The sequence below is a fragment of the Orcinus orca genome, chromosome 5, assembly GCF_937001465.1.
Source record: "Orcinus orca chromosome 5, mOrcOrc1.1, whole genome shotgun sequence".
NCBI lineage: Eukaryota > Metazoa > Chordata > Mammalia > Artiodactyla > Delphinidae > Orcinus > Orcinus orca.
Window position 1 is genome coordinate 74,253,500 of NC_064563.1, and position 13,751 is coordinate 74,267,250.

The 13,751-nt window shown below is 38.3% G+C and overlaps 1 protein-coding gene across 1 annotated transcript in view; it reads right to left on the bottom strand.

Moving 5' to 3' along the window:
* Positions 1-13,751, bottom strand: part of ATP13A5 (ATPase 13A5) — a 101,317-nt gene that overhangs the window by 86,606 nt on the left and 960 nt on the right.

Here is a 13,751-nt window from a genome sequence, read left to right on the forward strand (position 1 = left end):
TGAAGACCCAGAGGGCTCCTGAGTATGAATGACATTGTTACTCTACCATTATTTTACTTTCTGGTGTTATTGTGTGTGTGTGTGTGTGTGTGTGTGTGTGTGTGTGTGTGTGTGTGTGTTCTAAGACTGAAATCCCGGGTCCAGATCATAGGGCTATAATGTCAAGAAGATAGGATTTTACTGAGTTTCTATAGCACTTTCAGTGATGGAATCTCCTGAATTTTATGCCAGTTTAGATCATGCTATAATAAATCTCTTATCTTAATTCTTTAGAAAAGTTTTCATCTTCACTATGGTCATTTTCATTAATATTTTCTAATAAAGAACTCTGTGGTAGATTAACATTTCAATAACAGTTGTTGAAAGTAACCCTTAGACATATTGAAAAGGTCACAGGCTTAAGAAGCTAAGACATAAGTTTGAGTCACCACTCTGCTAGTTTTCAACTATGTGAACTTAGGTAAATCATTTCACCTCTAGGGAATCCCAATTTCTTCTTCTACAAAACAATTAGAAATATGTGCCTTACAGGGTACTTGTGCTCAAATGAGATAATGTCACCTTAAGTGTTCTGCAAAGTAATTAAAATGTTAAGAGTTCCTTTCCACTACTCCTCAACACAATCACCTACCTGGGGAAACAATGACCGTTAAGTTTAGTGATGCTGCCACTCTATTTGGAGATTATTCATGATAAGATTTAAATGTAACTTAGAAACATGTGTTCACTGTGCTTTTAAGCATATTTTCAGTTGGATCTCCTTTCTCTCTCTGCTCTTTCCTCTGATTCTGTAAACCTGTTTTGGTTTTATTTGTGAATTATAGGTTTATTAGACTCAAATAAAAAGTATATGCCAGTTCACATATTATGTCATAAATATGCATTCTTTTACAAAGTTATTTACAGGGGCTATTGCCAAAGCCAAGGTGCGTGCAAAATAGAAGCAGAACAGTTGGAATTTTAGTCCAGCTTGTAGCTGAAATGAACACATTTCAGGAAAATGGCTTTCCTTTTTTCTGTTTACTTACACACAGCAGTGGCATTGGTAAATATAATTCTGATTCCCCTTCAGGTCTTTTCCATACTTTTTTTTTAATTCAAAAAGGAACTCACAGTGCTATCAAGACTGCAATGAAATCACTATAGCTACACACTGCTAACAACCTTATAAACTGGAGTAATTCTTTAGGGAAAGCAAGGTGACAAATTGTACTAAGAATTATAAAGATGTTTCTATCCCTTGAATCAGTAATTCTGCACTAAAAAATATACCCAAAGGAAATAATACAGAAAGTGGAAAGTGATGTATATAAAGATGTTCAGCACAGCATTATCTGTAATAGCAAAATTATTAGAAGAAATAAATGATAGCTAATGGTTCAATAAGATGTGGGTCAAAACAATGGGCTATTGTGGGGTCATTAAAAACAAAATGTATGAACTCAATGTAGAGTTATGGGACATTATATGATATAATGCTAAGTGAAGGAAAGAACATAGAACAGATAAAATAGATGGAAAACAAATAGCAACATTATGAACTTTAACCCAACTATACCAGTAATTCCATTAAATGTAAATGGCCTTAATTCTGTGACTGAAAGCAAAGATTGTCAGACTACATAATAAAAGAAGATCTGCTATATGCTGTTTACAAGAGACACACTTTAAATATAAAGAAGCAGATAGATTATAAGGATAAAGAAGGGAGAAAATGTATCATGCAAAGACTAACAAAAGAAAATCAGTATAGCTATATTAATATCAGACAAAATAGACTCTAAGAAAAGAAATATTATGAGAAAAAGAAGGACAAAGATCCATTCAACAGAGAGACATAACAATCTTAAATTTTTGTGTACCTGTAAGCATAGTTTCAAAACTTGTAAAGCATAATTGATAGAACTTAAATTCACTCTCATCATTGAAGATTTTAACACATAAGGAAGGAAATAAAGATAAGAAGAGAAATGAATAAAATAGAATACAATAGAGACAATAATGCCAAATTTATACTTTGTGAGGTTAATAAAATTGATAAACTCAAATAAATCTGAGTATTTTTAAGGTTATAAAAGAAAATGAATGTGTAGCTGAAAGCCTTTCTACCAAAAAAAAAAAAAAGAGAAAAAAACTAAAAAACAAACTTCAAGCCCAGATGGATTGTGAATCCTTTCAAATATTTAAGGTATAAATGATACCAATCTTTCACAAACTCTTTCATAAATAGAGGTGGGAATGCTCCCAAGTCATTTTATGAGGCAAGCATACTCAGATACCAAAATCTGATAGGTATGTTACAAGAAAGGAAAATTACAAGCTAAGATCTGTCAGAAACATGGATGAAATAATCCTGAAATATATCATCTAACTCAGTCAGTGATATATTAAAAAGGTGATACATCATTACCAAATGGAATTTATTCTAGGATTACAAGGACTTGAAAATCACTGTATTTGGTATGTTAACTTTCAGGAGGAAAATTATAAGGTGATCTCAATAGCTACAGAGAAACTTTCATAAAATTCAACACCAATACATTAAGAAAAAACAGAAAGAAACCTCTCAGCAACCTAACGAGATAGGAACATCTTTCAGCTAACATCATGCTTAATGATAAAATATAGGCCTCTCCTGAGATCACAAGCAAAATAAGGTTATCAACAATCACCACTAACATCCAGTATAGTTTTGGAAGTCTTAACCAGTGCAGTAAGGCAAGAAAAAGAAATAATGTTTACAATAATTGGAAAATGAAAAGTAACAATACTGTATTATATACTGGAAAGTTGCTAAGACAATAAGTCTTAAAGTTCTCACTACAAAAAAGAAGTGGTAACTATGTGAGGTGATGGAGGTGTTTGCTAACGCTATGGTGGTAATCATTTCACAATATTTAAGTGTATCTAATCAACACGTTGTATACTTTAAACTTACAAATTGTTATATGTCAATTATATCTCAATAACCTTGGGGAAAAAAGAAGTAAAACTCTTTTTATGAGTATATAATGTGATTATGTACATGAAGAAATGAAAAGAAGGTACAAACAAATTATTAGAGTTAATAAGTGAATTTATCAAGGTCGCTGGATATTGAGTCAATACAGAAAAACTAATTGTATTTGTATATACTAGTAACAAACAATTTGAAAATAAAGTTAAATATCATTTGCAATACTATCAAGGGAAAAAATCAATTATCTTGTAATAGTTCTAACAAAGTTGTACAGGACCTGTAAGTTAAAAACTACATATTATTGCTGAGAGCAAATATCTAAATAAACGGAGAGATATATTAAGTTTGAGGACTAACCATTAGCAATCCCATTTAACCAAGTGTTGATAGAGGTCATAGAACTGTACACTTAAAATCAGTGTACTTTATTGACACCACTGTATTATATATGTCAATAAAATAAAATAAAAGTGGAGTTTGTTATTAGATATTGTTCCAAGCAGGTGGAAGTTACTTTAATTACTTCAGTGAGATTGGATTGAGAAAGAGAAAATGGCAGCAAAATTTGAAAAGTGATTGAAAAAAGAAAAAGACCAGAGAAGGGGATTTCTATTGGAAATAGGAGGTTTGGTGACCTGGGAGTACAGTAGCTGCCTCCTGGTGTGGTTGATTGGGAAGTGCTGACATACATAGGAGCAGAGATAAAATCGCATCCCTGTAACCAAGATAAATTTCTGTGAAAGACATCGCTTATGGCCGGGGACAGCTCAATCAAAATGGCAACAGTTTTTTTTCCCCTATCTGTTAAAAAATAAGTAAGTAGATAGTAAACCTAGATAGCAGATAGTAAACCTAGATAGCAGATAGCAGATAGATGATAGATAGATATAAAAGACCTTGTTAATGTCAGAGTAACTTTCAGAAATAAGTAGCTCCTTGAGCAAAGATGAGTAGAAGCAATGTTTTTGCTTCTTTGAAAAACTGGCCTCATAAATCTTGGTAAAATTCCTTTCTATCATTTCTCAGTTTTCCCAGAGTTTATGTGGCTAGATATGGGTCTTGAGGTTTAGCATAAAAGAATCACTACTTTATTTGGTACTCTTTCAATCTACTCCCAATTGGCTTGCCAATGTTGATGTGATTCGAGTTTATCATGTTTCCATTTGACCGATTAATCTCAAGTATAATTTGATTGTTCTAGATGATTATTCTTCTGATGCAGTAAGAGTCATTCAGATTTCTCCTAAATATTGATTTACCTCTGGTAAAATCCATTAAGAAATGCAGGGTAGAGGAGAGAGCCAGGAACAATATGTGTGCCATAAGAGGAAGATAAGTAGAATCCAGAGGTCTTGTAAATGTAAAGATACTGGGAACAGGAGTGAGAGCATCAGAATCTCAACCCCATTATACGTGGCTCGTTGCAATAAAGTGAGTTTTGCCACCTATTAGCTATGTGACCTCAGGACTTAACGTCTCTAAGTCTCAGTTTCCATCTCTGTACTTAGGGGATATTAATAACACACACCTGGAAGAATAGTTGTGAAGATTAAACAAGAAGTGTAAGGTGTTGAGCACAAAGGAAGTGCTCTGTCACGGTTAGCAGTGGTCTGATAATAGATTCATCCAAAGGAGGAGAGAGGTGACTCCTTCAGTTTTGAGTTGCAATACACTGAGTCAAGGATGGTAATGGAAACGGGCTGTGTTCCACAGGGTGAGGACCCCAGATCTGCCACCTATTAGTGGAGTTGAATAGCACAGAGGTTGTGCCCATCTTCACATAGACTTGAATTGTATTCTCTCTAAGCAGTAATGTTCCCTCGCTTTTTTGTTCCCCACTAGAATTCTGTATTCCAGATAACAGGAGAGGTAACACAGCCTTAATTGTCTTTTTCTAGGACCAGAATACGGAGGAAGCAGCTTGGATTAGGAGTAACTGAAATTTGCACATGCCTTTTGACAGAGGTTGTTCCCTAAGGTCACAATTTAGAGCCCTATCCAGGTCTGTCAGCAGAGCCTCTGTTCTTTATAGCCCACCCCATTGCCTTCTAGAAGCTCTCACTTCTATTTCTTGCTCCATCACTTGCCAGTTAATGTGATCTGGGTAAATGATTTCATTCACTGAACTTTAGATTCCTCATGTGAAAAGTGTGGCTGGTTGTAAAACACAGTGGAAGTAGTCTGACGTCACAGGTAAAAGCTTGGGATATGGCGTGAGAAAACCAAGTTCAAATCATGCCTCTACCACTTAACCAGATATCTGACCTTGGGTAATCCACTTTACTTCTGTTGACTCAATTTCCTCCTTCATAAATGGAAGTAAGAGCATTAACTATTTTTCTAGGGTTGTTGTGAGAAACTAATGTGATAATGCATGCAAAGCATTTAACACAGTTCCTGAAACATTTTGAACACTCAGTATTTGTTGAGAGTAATATTAGCTTGGTTAATTTACAACAAAATTGCAGTGGATTAAAAGTGGCTAGTCCCATTGGACTCACTGTGAAATGATTTGACCACAGGCAATATTTAGAGCTAAATATTATTTGCCAAAACCATAAGTTGTGTTTCTGAAAGTGGTTGATCCAGTGGCTTAAATGGAATTTTTGCTTTTCCCACTGAGCACAAATTGTCAAAACTGAAGTCAAATGAAGGCCCAAAAGAAAACTGCTCACCTTTGTAATATGTGAAACTAGGAAAAAGGCTTTAAGATAAACACCAAACTAATTAAATGATTAACAGATGTAGTAACTATATACACGAGCACACCCAAGCACACACACGCACCAGTACAGCCATCCTTCACTTGCATAGGAGGTAAACAGGGTGACAGAGCATCCTCTGATGCTTACGTAATGTGACCTTTTATACGTTTACTTAGCTGAGCCTCAGTTTCCTCAGCTGTAAAATTGATATCTGAGTAACTAGATCATAGGGATTCAATGAGAACATACATGAAGTACTAGCACAGAAAGGGCATTTAAAAAAACATGTTTTTTCTTTCTTTTCTTTATAGGTAGTTCTCACAGCTGCAATCAGAGACAGAGCTAGGATTGGTCATATTCTTCAGGAAAGGAGAATTACAGGGCCCAGTTTCATCTAAGCATGGTTTCCTCACCAAATTCCCTTTTGGTGGGATCCTCTTAGTCTTATGGAATCACCTCCTAGGGTCTCCTCCTGTCTTTGTTCTGGAATTTTTATTGCATCTGGAGCAGTACCATTTATGAACCACTGGTCTTGTAAACAGGTCTTTTTCAGCTTTTGTAAATCATCTTATTCTTATGTTCACCATTCACGTGTTTATCCATCTGAAATATCTGTTGCATACCCACCATGCAAAGACACAGGAGTGATTCAAATTTTTTGGAATGGGTATTTTGGGTTACTTTCATAACACTTTTACTTCCTCAAACCAGAATCTTACAGCTCAAAGTTGTAAATTGATTTACTCAACCAAGATATCACATAAATAACTCTCAGTACTTCAATTTTCTTCTGTGGATGGCAATGCCAGCGTTTTGCTGTGACATGTTAGGGTTTTCCATGAGTGAGAATGTTCCAATAGTCTTAGAGTAAGTTATCTCTTTCTGTATAATCCTCAAACTTTTAGTCCTTTGAATCATGGCCAAGGAGATAATATCTCTGAGTCCTTGTATGATGCTAGAATTCATCATGTTTTATCTTCTTTTTTTAAAACAACAATCACAGCACCGAGTTTCTATTTATTATTCACAATCTACCCTTTGCTGTCTTTATCTAGACATGCCAAATTGTGTTCTTTTATGTGTTAAATGGGAGGATATTCTTAAAATGCTCTCTTATCTCTAACTCTGCCATGTTTTAAAGTTCTTTTCTTTAATGTTAGGATAATGTTGTCTCTAGGTAATGAATCATATTAGTGTGGTATTGTTCCTCAACCTTCTATTACTGGTTTACTCACATGTAGTAATTTGTGTTAGTTATCACTACTTGCCAAATGTTGTTAATTATAGTTTCCTGTATTTTTCCCTGCGTTCATGCCATGAAGTGTCTTTTGAGTAAGGATAAAATGTCACGAGTACTTTCACTTTTGTCTGCATTTGGCAATAAGAACTAACTTTTCTGGACATTTACTTAGGTGTTATTTAATCTTCCCAAGAATCCTATGAAATAGACATTATCATGTATTGAAATAGTTATTATTATTAATAATACTTGTAAGTTATTATTTGTAGATCAAAGAAACTGAGTCTTGGTGGGGGGGGGTGGATAAGTTAGGAGTTTGGGATTAACATACACACACTACTATTTATAAAATAGATAACCAACAAGGGAACTAAATAAATATTTTGTAATATCATATAAGGGAAAAGAATCTGAAAAAGAATAGATATATATGTATAAATGAATCACCTTGCTGTACACCTTAACCTAACACAACTTTGTAAATCAACTTCACTTCAATAAATAAATAAATAATAAATAATAAAAATCTTTGCCAACCCCCCCAAAATAAAATAAAATAAAATGTAGACATGTTGACAAACTAGAAAAATAAAAAAGACACTGAGCCTTGAAGAAGTTTAAAATAGGGACTGTCCTGGTGGCGCAGTGGATAAGTATCCGCCTGCCAATGCAGGGGACACAGGTTCGAGCCCTGGCCTGGGAAGATCCCACATGCCGCGGAGCAACTAAGCCCGTGTGCCACACTACTGAGCCTGCGCTCTAGACCCCACGAGCCACAACTACTGAGCCCACGTACCACAACTACTGAAGCCCGCGTGCCTAAAGCCCATGCTTCGCAAGCCACAATGAGAAGCCTGTGCACTGCAGCGAAGAGTAGCCTCCGCTGGCCTCCCGCTCGCTGCAACTAGAGAAAGCCTGCGCACAGCAATGAAGACCCAACACAGCCAAAAATAAATGAATAAATTAAAAAAAATGTTTTGTTTAAAAAAAAGTTTAAAATAAGTACTGAAATAGCTTAATCTCTTAAATATCCCCCTTATGTTTTTTTTTTAAAACATCTTTATTGGAGTATAATTGCTTTACAATGGTGTGTTAGCTCTTTCTGGAGTAAGTAAAGCCATTCCGTCTTTAGAAGTGTGAATCAAAATCCAGTGCCAAAGAGATGTACATAATGTCACACTCAGCTGTAGCCACGCTCATAAAGTCGGCCAGGACTACTATAGCAAAAGTGCTATCACGTCGTGCTCCTGGAAGTAAAAGTGCAACTGAGGACCTTTGTTTGATGAGGCTAATGGCGACAGAGCGCTGAAAGTACATCAAAAGGGAATGAGGCACATGGGCTGGCTAGCAGGGACAATTTCTAGAACCAAACTTTGCCCTACGTCAAAGGCATGGATGGGGCAACATGGCATGTTCTGTTAAAAGTTATTTGTGGAGCAAGAGCATCACTAAACAGGAGGAATGTCTCAGGAATTATTTGGTTCAAATTTATCTTTTGGAAAAAAATAGCTGTACACCATCTTTCACAGATGAACACCTATTGTCTGTTTTTTTTTTTTTTTTTTTTTGCGATACGCAGGCCTCTCACTGCTGTGGCCTCTCCCGTTGGGGAGCACAGGCTCCGGACGTGCAGGCTCAGCGGCCATGGCTTACGGGCCCAGCCGCTCCACGGCATGTGGGATCTTCCCGGACCGGGGCATGAACCCGTGTCCCCTGCATCGGCGGGTGGACTCTCAACCACTGCGTCACCAGGGAAGCCCCTAAACCATGTCATCTTGAAGGAAGTCCTTGATCTCCAGAAGGAGCACAGTCCAGACAACACTTTAATTTATTAAGCTACAAGCCACTGAATCCTGCCGACAGCCATGTAATCTTTTTTTTTAAAAAACATCTTTAAACCATGTAATCTTTTTTTTTTTTTTTTTAAATCTTTAAACCATGTAATTGTTTTTTGTTTTTTTTTTTTGGCGGTACGCGGGGCTCTCACTGCTGTGGCAGTGAGAGACCTCTGTTCTACAGAGGCCTCCATTCTCTTGCTGGTTGTCAGCCAGAAGTTACTCTCAGTTCTCAGTTCTTAGAGAACACTCAGAGCTCCTTGCTACACTGAACCTTCCATCTTCAAAGATACAATGGAAAACCTCCCTTGCATCAAATCCCTCTCATGCTTTAAATCTCTCTGACTTCAGGAAGGGCCCAGTTTCTTTTCTCGGCTCTCCTGATTAGGTCAGGCCCATCCAGATTCTCTCTCTCTTTTTTTTAAATTGAAATTTAGTTGATTTACAAGATTGTGTTAGTTTCAGGTATACAGAAAAGTGATTCAGTTATTTGTTTTCAGATTATATTTAAGTTATTACAAGATACTGAATATAATTCCCTGTGTTATACAGTAAATCCTTGTTGCTTATCTGTTTTATGTATAGTATCTTGTTAATATCTGTTAATCCCATACTCCTAACTTGTCCTTCCCTCCCTCCTTCTCCCCTTTGGTAACCATACGCTTATTTTCTATGTCTGTATCTGTTTTATATATAGATTCATTTCTATTATTTGTTTTAGGATTCCACACATAAGTGATATCATATAATATTTGTATTTCTCTGTCTGACATTTCGTTTAGTATATTCTCTAGGTCCATCCATGTTGCTGCAAGTGGCAATGTTTCATTCTTTTTCATGGCTGAGTAATACTGCATATCTTCCTAAGCCAGTCATCTGTTGACAGGCACTTGGGTTGTTTCCATATCTTGGTGATTGTAAATACTGCTGCTGTGAACATTGGGGCGCATGTATTTTTTTTAATTAGAGTTTTCATCTTTTCCAGATATATGCCCAGGAGTGGTATTGCTGGATCATATGGTAACTCTATTTTTCATTTTTTAAGGAACCTCCATACTGTTTTCCACAGTGACTACACCAGTTTACATTTCCACCAACAGTTTAAGAGGGTTTCCTTTTCTGTATACCTTCTCCAGCATTTATTATTTGTAAATCCCTTTTTGCCATACAACATAACATAATCACAGGAATTAGAGCTCATCATACTTTTGGGTGCCACCCACACTCAACCAGAGGGGATAATACAAAGGCAAAGCTCATTGGAGGGGTGTCATGTTAAGATTCTGCCACCACAGGTGATTAGGAAGTTCTTCCATAAGGAAAATAGATCAGGCTGGACTCTACCAACCTCTACTCTGTTCTCCACAACAGCCACTTAACTATTGGAAGACAACCACTGTGATTGTTCTTTGGGGAACTATTTCCAATGTCTTTTAAACAGTTCTTACATAAATTATAGCAGGATTTATTTCCTCTATTCTGCAGAACAAACTCCAACAAGATATCCAAGGACTTTTTTTATAGTTATATCATATTGGCAACTAAAATCCAGGCATAACCAAATAAAGTACTTCTCCATGCATAGCTAAGCCCAAGTCATTGATCCCCTCACCTTGTATTTTTATAATAACTTAAGACAAAAACTCAATAATGAGGCCTGTTGCACTGCATCTTGCCAACTTCTCCCCTACAATCCAGCACCGCGCGGCACGCGGCATCTTAATTCCCCAACAAGGGATCAGACCCATGCCCCCTGCAGTGAAAGCATGCAGTCCTAACCACTGGACCACCAAGAAAGTCCCTAGAGAACTTTTTGAATCTTGATTCTGTCATCTATAGTGTTCTCTCTCCCTCGTAGTGAGGTGTCAGTTGAAGTTGAGATAAACTTGCTGTCACCCAATCTGTTAATATAAATGGTGACTAAACAGAGGAAAGAGACAATCAAGCTCACTTTTTAATTTTCAGTTTTAGTTCCTTGAGTTTTGTTTTGTTTTTCCTTGAATGGAAGATGAGGAGAATGTGACAGTGTTTAAAATAATTCAGATGTTCAAAACTCCTGATTTTTCTTAACAACTCTTCACATACTGTTTTTGAAATGGTAGACCTCAAACAATTATCATTCCCCAAGTTTAATCAGAGGCAGGGGAAGTATTCTCAGCATCAATTTCACTTATTTGTATTTCTGTAATTTTTAAAGCCATGTGATAACTCCTGACTCCTTGCATGTAAATCTACCCTTCATATTTTCATAGCATTTTCCATCTTTCCTATGTGACCCTTGCAAACCCTGTGAATCAGAAGGGGTAATTGATGTCATTCTTAGGCAACTAACAAGGTCCCAAAAGGGGTCCGCAGCCACCCAGTCAGCAGTGGAACCTTGACTAAGATCTGCTGTCTTTTTGCCTTTGGGACTGCTCCCACTTGTGATTTTGACACTAGTGTGGTGGGCATCTGTGCAGAGGGGAGCCCCGATGGAATGGTTGGGATTGGCAACAGATACGAATCACGCAGCACTTCTGTCTCAGGAGCAGAATCAAGACGATCTCTGGAAAGTAAATGCAGCAAGCATGGCCAGAGGGGACTCCGAAAGAGAGGATGCTGTGCACGTCCTGTGCCTCCTGACATGCCTGGCTGCGGGGAGATATAATGCCTTTTTCATAGAGGAGAGTAATAATAATGCTAAAATGATACCAATCGTTCATTGAAAACATCCCAGCCTTTCCTAAGGTTGTTCCATGGAACAGTAGTCTTGAGGGTATCTGTACACCCTGCCCAACACACACAGGAAAGATTCCATGGATACATACATACGTGTGAAATAGAGCACACTGTAATGCCCTTTTTGGAGATTCACAAAGAACCACAGTATACTACAGGCTCTGAGAGGGCCTGCTGTTATTGGCTTGCCTGTTTGACCTAGTATTTCTCAAACCTAACTGCTAGGGGGAAAAAGCAGACTTTTTATACAGTAAATACCTATTATGATATTGTACAATGGAAGATTTTTTTGGAAAGTGTGTCTTACCTCGTTTAATCTGCACCACAATTCTGAATGGTAGGTATTACTATCCTCATTTTACGAATAACTCAGAGATGTTAAATAACTTACCCAACAGGACCAGAATTTAAACCCAGGCCTGCCAGAGAACAAATTTCATTCCATTAGGTAGGAGCTATACAGTCCGAAGGCTCCAGGCTCATTGAGGGTCTGGGGCTGTGAAGGATGCTGTGGGCTGTTAGTGAGTCTGTGGGTCCTGAGAGGACCACAGGAGGAGACAAGAAAAGCTGACTGTGAATGGAGGGGCTGATGAAACGCGGGGCAGAAGAACGGAGACACTTTTAGGAAAAAGCCACGTGAAGGAAAAAGAGACCCTGGAGCCAGGTGGGAGTGGGAGGGTGGGAGAGGTTGGGAAGGACAGTCAAGGCCTGTACGGTGAGGGCATCTATCACATTGGCTGTTGTGAGGGTGACATGAAATATTGCTTGTCAAGCACTGAGCACGGTGCCGACACAGGAGGTATAAGCCGCTCCCCCCCAGGAGGAGCTGAGGGTGGCAGAGGACAGAAGCTGATACAGCAAGGTTCAACTGCGGAGGCTCCTGCCATGCCTTCTGCTGTGCTGAGCTCAGCAAAATGACCCAAGCCTGCGCATGGCTCATCTCGCAGACCCTCACCGCCTGTGGAGACAGTTTCTACCTCACGCCCTCTCGCACATCACAGTGCTTGTTCCCTTGAACTGACGACTGCAAGAAGTCAGATGGGGCCGTGGGGAACCTTCAGGAAAGGAAGAGCAAGTGAGGAGAGGTCGTTAAAACCACGGACTGACAGGCTTCCAAAGGCTGGGACTAGACTAGGCCCAATTTGACTCTGGCCCACTGATTATCTTAAAAAAAAAAAGAAAAGAAAAGAATTTTTTTCCAAAGTTTATAATAAGGCTATTTTACATAAGCATACAGATTTCTGGCTTCCTTTTCAAACTTGAAAGATCCGACAGCACTGGGCCTGTGACTTATAGGACAGCAAGTGCCCCGAGGCAGGTGGCAAATCCTCTCAGCTGTGCACCTGGGTCACCCCCTGTAGCCTACCTGCCTCACCAAGTTTCCTGATCCACCCGAGTAGGTTTTGCATCTGTGCTCTCTGCCTAAGCTCTTGAGTAAGATTTATGGAGAGGTCGATAGCCTGTCCCCCTCACCAGGATGCCCTGACAATGAGGTAAGCCTAGCTGGGGGTCCTAACAACGTTGTTTTGGTGGATTTCTCTAGAACTATTTGATCACCAACAAAAAAGAAGAAAAGCGGCTCCTGATCTGTTATTGAATCCTTTGATACTCACGCCCTTTCTATGGTTAAGAGACGGAAAACACGAGGCTCTAAACTTCACCAAAGCAACACCTAGTTAGATAAGAATTAAGAGCAACCAGAGATTTTCATGAACGCTCGTCGACATGCTGAAAAAAAAATTAGATCCGGCACAGAGTTGTTCGGTAGTAAACACAGGTGAGTAGGTTTAAGTCTTTGCATCCCTTCAGTCCAAGGATCTTAGAACACTGTCCCACTGTCAAGATCAGTGGGTTACAATAGTGTATGCCACCGACGTGAGCCCCTTTTGTCATTTCAATTTCCCAGCAGCCACTTTAAAGAAGTAAAAAAAAGCGAGTGAAGTTAATTTTCACAATATGTTTTATTTAACCCAAGCTATCCAAAACATTGTCATTTCAATGTATAATCAATGTAAAAATTATTAATGAGATATTTTACACATTGCTTTGATTAAGTCTTCAAAAGCCTCTGTGTATTTAACACTAGAGCACATTTCCGTTGGAACCAGCTACTTCTCTAAAACCACACGTGGCCAGTGGTTGCCTTATTGGACAGTGCAGGTATACATGAAGTCACTTATTTTCTGTAGGTTCACAAATGCGGGTAGGTGGGGAGAGAGTGGGTATGGATTTCCCATGGATCTCATGGGGAACCAGAAAAACCAGTCAAGTAACTGATACCTTTCTGATATATG